The sequence below is a fragment of the Canis lupus genome, chromosome X (genome assembly GCF_011100685.1).
Source record: "Canis lupus familiaris isolate Mischka breed German Shepherd chromosome X, alternate assembly UU_Cfam_GSD_1.0, whole genome shotgun sequence".
Lineage (NCBI taxonomy): Eukaryota > Metazoa > Chordata > Mammalia > Carnivora > Canidae > Canis > Canis lupus.
The window spans coordinates 118980582-118987788 of NC_049260.1; the positions used below are offsets into that span (position 1 = coordinate 118980582).

Genomic DNA, 7207 nt, shown 5'->3' on the forward strand with positions numbered 1-7207 from the left:
ATGGTGACACGGGCATAGTCTCCCTGCAAGGTCAAACATTGCTGTGCGTTGGGCACAGTGACGCCCGGACATACAAGGCCCGGTCCACAACGGCATCCACAGACCCCGCGGTCGTTAGCGTGTGTCTAGGTCTGCTATCCCCGGGTGTGGAGATTGGGAACCAGGCAACGCTCGTCTTCTGATCCCCCGGCCTAGGACGGAGGGAGGTCCTGCTCTCCCGCTGAGGATGTGTTACCCAGGCCCGTTCCCCTCCCAGGTCACAAGTGAGCAAACTTGGTACCTATTGCCTGGAGCCGGCTAGCATGACTGTCTGGCCCCTGGACGGGACACGGAGAGTCCCGTGGGCTGGGCCAGCCTCTAACATCCCTGGGCTTCCTGTCCTGCTGAGGACACTCTGCCCAGAGCTCTGGGAGCACCGTTTGGTCCAGCTGAAGGCTGTGTGGACGACGCCTGCACCACTGCATTGCCAGGGATGTTCTAATGCCTCCTTCCCTGGACGGGCCCCTCCTGAGCATCTGGTTTATTCCAGGTTGCAGGGACACAACTAATCAGCAGGTGGCTCATGGGGTGCTGAACTGGGTCCTCAAGACGCCCCGGCTGAGGACAGCACCCGCCCAGCACCCGTCAGCCAGGGCAGGGCCGGAGGAGACCTTGCTGTCCGTGGGCTCTTCGGACAAGGCCTCAGAGGCCAGGCAGGGCCCGCGGGGGATTCTTCCACTGGTGAGGTTGGCGAGGAGCTCTGTGCAGATGCAGGCGGCAGAGACACCTCTGTGCCGGGAAGGCCCCTTGGGACCCCCACGTGGAAGCTGCCAAGGACCTGGGCCCCGAGGATGCCCCTGTGGCAGTCCGGCTGTGCAGGAGCAAGGTGGGTTGTCACCTGGCCAGGGCCTATGTGGAGGGAATGTGTCCTGAGTTGTGCGCGATGCGGAGGAGGCCAGAGTGGAAGCGGGGTCTGGCAACGAGCCGCCTGGGGGACAGAAGGCTGGAGTCACCCTGCGGATCCTTACGTGTCCTGCCGCCCTGTCCATGTGTGTGTTGGCTTCGGCTCTTGCTTTTTAATACGTGTTCATCATCCATTGAGTTCTGTACATTTCCGTGGACTAGATGTCGGAGAGTCTCGTGTGCACAGAAAGTGTGCTCGCCTTGCACAGAGTCTCCGGACCCTGCCGCCCCTGTTCCCCTGGTACTAGCATTGCAGATCTTGGGTCAGCGAGTTACGACTCGAGAGCTCTCTTCCTTGGGATAGTATGAGCTCAAGGTCACCAGGTCCTCAGATTGCCTCCGTTTTCTGCTTGCTGCGCATGTTTCCATTCCAGCATCCCGTCCAGGGTGCCCCACCCCAGTGGGTGGTCGCGGCGTCTCCCTAAGCCTCCCCTTGGCTGCGGGAGTCTCTTGGATGCTGGTGTTGATGAGCTTGCCATTTCTGAGAAGTCTAGTCGCAGGCGCGGTAGGATGTCTGTCACCTGGGGTTGGAGAGATTTCTCCAGGCTTAGAGGGAGGCTGCAGCTTCTGGAGAGGAAGAGCACAGAGGAAAAGTGCATTTGTAGCACGCAGTCGGGAGGGTGAGGACAGATTAGGAGGAGGGTTTGCCTCTGTCCATGTTGACCTTGACCTTGTGGGGGAGGCAGAGGAGGTCAGGTGTCCCCAATGCAAAGTGACTCTTGGGCGTGCCTCTTCCACATTGTCCTGTGTGGCAGGAGGTCACCGCACAGCTCACCTCTGGGGTGAGGGACGATGCTCCCCCTCTTTGAGGGCAGAGTATCTACCCTGGTTCTCCAGAGTGTTCCCGTAGGGCAAATTTGTCTACTCCCATACAATTTTTCCTTTCCCATTCCATCACGTACTTCTCTCACTAGGGACTCAGGATGTTTCTTTGAGTTGTAGGTTACATTCCTAAATGACTTTATTTGGTCGGTCAGCTGCTCCCGCGTCACTCTTTGGAGGGTGTCTCAGTTTCCCTTTGATGAACAATGTAGTTGGATTGGAGTTTTGTTTTGTTTATTGGTTTTTGGTTTCTTTGTAACCAGGTCCCTACTTGGAGGCACCACAAGATGCTCCAGATGCTCCAGGCTCCTTGGGAAATTAGAATATATGGATTTCTAGATTTCTAGATCTGTGTCTATATTATGTCTGACTCTCTCTCCATCTCTGTCTTTTTCTCCATTGCACAGGTGTCTGCCCCCGCTTCCTGACACAGGCTCCTCAAGCCCTTGTCCATGTGGGTGCTAGGAGGCTCTTTTGCCCTACCATGTAATCCTTGACCTGTGCTTTGACACAGGGCTCCTAAGCCCTTGTCAGCTCCCAAGCTATAGGAGCACGAGGGGCACCTCTTGTCCTAACCAGGGGCCCCGAGGGGGGCTCCGGATGACCCCGGATGGGGATTGCTCACCAGAGAGACTAACCATGATTAGACGGTTGGAACGTTCAGCCCCATCCCACCATTCTCCAGAGCATGGGAGGCCCGGACAAGCAATCAATAATCAGTCATGACAGCATGAGGAAGCCTCCATGAAATCCCAATATTAATGGGGTTTGGGGGCTTCCAGGCTTCCTCTACATTCCAGGAGAGTGGTGCCACCCAAGTCCTCAGGCACAGGTGGGCCTGTGCTCGGGATCCTCCCAGACCTCCCCTCAGTGTTGTCTTCACCTGGCCACTCCTGCCCTCTACTAGAAGAGTAAACATGTTCCTCTGAGTTCCTTGAGCTGTTCTAACAAACAGTCAGCTCCACGATGGGAGGGCCGAGGGAACCTCTGATTTGTAGCCCTCTCAGGCAGAGCCGTGGGGAACCTGAGGACCTGCTCCCTGGGACTGGCATCGACGTTGGGTGACGGTCTTGTGGGCCTGAGCCCCTGATCCAAGGGGTGTGGTGCTGTCTCCGGGTAGAGAGTGTGGGAAGTGAACCAATAGTGGAATCGGGACACCCAGCTGGTGTTGCAGAGAATCGCTTGGTGCGAGGGGTGGGGGAGGGAAAGCCCACAGAAGTGTTAGATGTGTTTGGGGTGTGGCCAGGGTGTTGGGATAGAAGACAAGAACGTGTGGGGAACGTGACGTTCTTTTAGACTTTAGAGTGTTGTCAGTGCGGCAGGAGAGAAAGAGAGGGCAGGGGAGAAGAGCGGAGGTCAGAGGCTTAGCACCCCCGTGGTCTGGCGGGTGTAACACGGTCTCTGACAAGGGCAGTGGACACCCTGGTCTCCCTGGGACAGGACTCCCTTTGTGCCCCGTTTGACCCAGCATCACTGTTGACTCCATTCCCTTCACTCCCTCAAGTCACTGCGAGGCTTTAGAAATGTGGTCAGTGTTCCTCTGTCTGGGCTGGAAACAGAAAGTCTGTTAGCCCGTCGGGCCCCTGGGAGCCTTAGGTGCCTGGGATACTTGTTTTCTGCATCCATTTTGATGGGGTGTAGCCGTGATTAGTTGGGGCTGCAGACAGCGGCTCACAAACCAGGAGAGGTCATTTCTCTCTCAAGTGGAAGCCACAGGTAGCTCAGGGCTGGTTTGCTGGTTCTGTTCGTCCACCGAGTGCTTTGGAATCCTGAGTCCTTCTGGCTTCTTGCCTTTGTTTTCTCTTTAAGATTGCATCCATGTATTCATGAGAGACAAATACACACACACACACACACACACACACACACACAGAGAGCCAGAGGGAGAAGAGGGAGAGGGAGAGGGAGAGGGAGAGGGAGAGGGAGAGGGAGAGGGAGAGGGAGAGGGAGAGGGAGAAGCAGGCTCTATGCAGGGAGCCCAACGTGGGACTCGATCACAGCTCTGCCAGATCAGAACCTGGCCTGAAGGTTTCTCAAGTAACCACAGGATGTGTTTGATGGTCAGCAAACATAACACGTGCCCTGTACTGCTTGACTCATAAATCATGACAGGGTGGTGGAAAGATATGCATGAGTATTTGGGTGTGAGACGCGCATATCAGGCTATTGATCTAATTATTTATCTTTTTTTTTTAATGTTTAAGTATTAGGATTTTATTTCCAGCACTTAAGGTTCATCCTTGGGTGTAAGAAGTCTAATAGAACCTGAGGGGCTCCTTTTAAATATTTACCTACTTGTGATGGACAAACCAATGGGAACCAATAAACCATTTTTTATTTACTTACATCACGGATCTCCCATAGGAAACCCTTCAGCCTAGCACCCTTAATAGCTCTAGTGCAATGTCAGTGTCCTGGGGTTTCACTGATCCACTTCTAACAATGCCTACAAAACACCTATGCTATCCATCTTATCTCATGAATCCTAGAGCTTCTCTCAGCTGTAAATGCAATGATGTTTACTAAAAGCAGTTCTGCTTTACTGACAGACAATATCTGACAGTAAAGAATATACCAAGACTTGACTGAACCAAAATTGCATGAAGAATGAGTTCACCCTTCTGCTCTGCAGTGTAGTTTCCAGAAGTCAACTGTGATAAAAAGCAGGAAATCACTATTTTAAAATTTTACTAACTCCTAAAAAGCTAGACGTTGGATTTAACAGTTTATTATGATTTATAAGTATCGTTTTAAAAACATCAGTCCATTAAACCATGTAAAATAAGTATGCAAAAAGTCTGCAAAACAAAACATACTTTAAACATGTTTAAGTAGAGGGATTATCTGAAATTCCAGATTTCTCAGTCACTTGGTTATTATGCTATGGCAGCCAGGTAATCCTTAACTTCAGTCGGAGTGAGCCTTCTGAATCCAGCTTCATTGCAGATTGCAACCTCTATGTTGTCTTCTGTCATTTTTCCTTCAAAGCTTTCCTTTAGGGTTAATATGGCTGTATGAATGGCATCTTCAAGTTCCAGGTCTTCATTATATCTTTTCTCAAGGAAAGTCTTCCCATTCACATAGTTCTTTCCCATTGCTGTGGCTTTCCAGGCAAAGTAAGCTCCAGATGGATCTGACTGAAATGAATACGGTCGCCCCTCATTCCAACCACAAATTAGTAGGGAAACTCCAAATGGACGAACACCACCTGACTGAGTGTATTCTTGCATCACTTAAGCAACTCTCTGTACCAGCTGAGCTGTGGGAATGGGTTCTTGGTAAACGAGATAGTATTGCTGAGCAAGATTTCGAGCTCTGTGCACGAGCACTCTGTAATCTGGGCCCATGCCACTATACACCAGGCCTATGTGCTTGGTAATTGGTTCCACTTTGTGGACACTTTGCTCATCATACAGAATGGATTTCTGTTTCTTCTCAGTTGCGAATACCACACCATTTGCGGCTTTAATTCCAACTGAAGGGGCTCCTCCAGCTACAGCGGCCAATGCATATTCAATCTGGACAAGTTTACCAGATGGGCTGAATGTAGTCAGAGAAAAGCTGTAACTGCGCTCCGCCATCTTTGCCTGGAGTGCCAGAGCACAGCCTGATCTACTTATTTATCTAAATGAGAAGAGCCTACTGAGTGGTCAACCCCCACTGAGCCCTGCACCAGGCAGGGGGCTGAGCAGCTCCCCCAAGTGCTAACACCTGAAAATCAGCACAACAGGCCCCTCCCCCAGAAGACCAGCTAGACGGTCAAGTTCCAGCGGAAGTCATGGGACTTAAAGAATACAGAATCAGAAGATACTCCCCCGTGTTTTTTTTTTTTTTGATTTTTGATTTCTGTTTGCTTCCCCACTCTTTTTGTTTCCTTTCTTTCTTTTTCTTTCTCTTTTTCTTTCTTTTTTTTCTTTTTCTTTTTTTTTTCTTTCTTTTTTTTCTGGGGCCTGCTTTCCCCGGATGTGGAGATTGGGAACCAGGCAACTCTTGTCTTCTGATCCCTGGCCTGGGAACGGGGGGAGGTCCTGCTCTTCCACTGAGGATGTGTTACCCAGACCTGTTCCCCTCCCAGGTCACAAGTAAACAACGTCTGCCCTGCCCAGGAATGCGGTTAGGGGGCACTACTGGCCTGTGTGTGGAGGGGCAATGGGTCTGAGCGCTTGAGCTCCAAGGGGCCGGACAGCAGCCCCGTTCAGGGCAGAAGCAGAGGCCGCAGTCACCAGGTGCGCAGCCTGTCTCACAGGTGCCCAGTGCCAACACACCCCAGGGTCCCGTGTCCCGGTGCCTCCTGCCCCCTGGTGCTCCTCACAGGCACTTACAGCAGGAGGCATGGGGCCCTGCATGGGACGAGCGGTCAGCACGGGAAATGCCAGTCCAGCTCCCAGCCCCTGGGCCACCAAGAGCGGCCAGGGCTGCCCTGAGCGCTCCAAGTGGGCGCGACACCCCACTGCAGTTGGGATGAGAAAGGGTGAGTCCTCTGGGCGCTTCCTTCCCTCGGGGTCCTGAGGGACCCTTCCTGGCCCCCTGGCCCTCATGGCACGAGATGGTCGCAGGTGTGTGTGTGTGGGGGGCAAGAGCAGGTGAGCTGCTGGGGGCCGAGTCCTCACATGTGTGGCTCTCCCCGTCCAGAAGGCGGGAGACCTAGGAGGGGCTCCGGCCTCCCCGTGCCCATCCACAGGGGTTCCTGGGAGGCCTGGGGTCTTCTCGCCTAGACCTGGGACGAACCCTGCGAAGACGCTCCTGATGGAGGCCGGAGCCCCCAATCCCCTGCCTGGGCCCCTGTGCATCCCAGATGGCGGAGGTCCTGGAGGAGCCTGGGGGCTCCCGAAGAGCAGCTTGGCCTTTTTGCCAGGACCGCTCTGGGGAGGAGGAGGCCCTCTGGGGACCCAGTGGCGAGGTCCATCCCGGGAAGTTGGCCCCCGCCATTTCTGAGGATCTTCACCGGGCCGAAGGCTGTGGCCTGGGGCGCATCCCTGCCCCTGTCACCTCGCCACTGACCGTGCTGGAGCTGGAGGCGTGGAAGAGACGCCGGCGGGGCCTCTCCGACGCTTACTTGCCAGTGCACGGCGCCTGCTTCCCGCAGAGGCCAGGTCTTGGGTCCTAAAAACTTTGCTCCTACCCTACCCCTCTTCTATCCCCCCTGCCAAGAAAAGCCCCACATTCTGAAGAAGCAAAGAACACTTCCTCCCTCCTTCCCCATCTCCTGTGTGGAGACCATTGCTGGGTGTGACTCATACTAATACACTTGTATTTGCATGGAGCGAACCTGCTTTAGTCTCCGGTCTGACGGTAGAGGGAAGCAGAAGCAACGAGGGGAGACTTGCATGTACACAGGAGGTGCGGAAGACCCAGAAAGGGGAGCGGAATGTATACCCTGGTCACACAGGAACTTTTACGCAGGTGCTAGAAGCTTCTGTCAGAGTGGCCACAAGGCCCTTTA

At 53.8% G+C, this 7207-nt stretch overlaps 1 pseudogene; it reads right to left on the minus strand.

The window, feature by feature from the left end:
- Window positions 1–4586: 4586 nt before the first annotated feature.
- Window positions 4587–5366, minus strand: LOC119878036 (annotated as a pseudogene).
- Between the last annotated feature and the right edge of the window lie 1841 nt (window positions 5367–7207).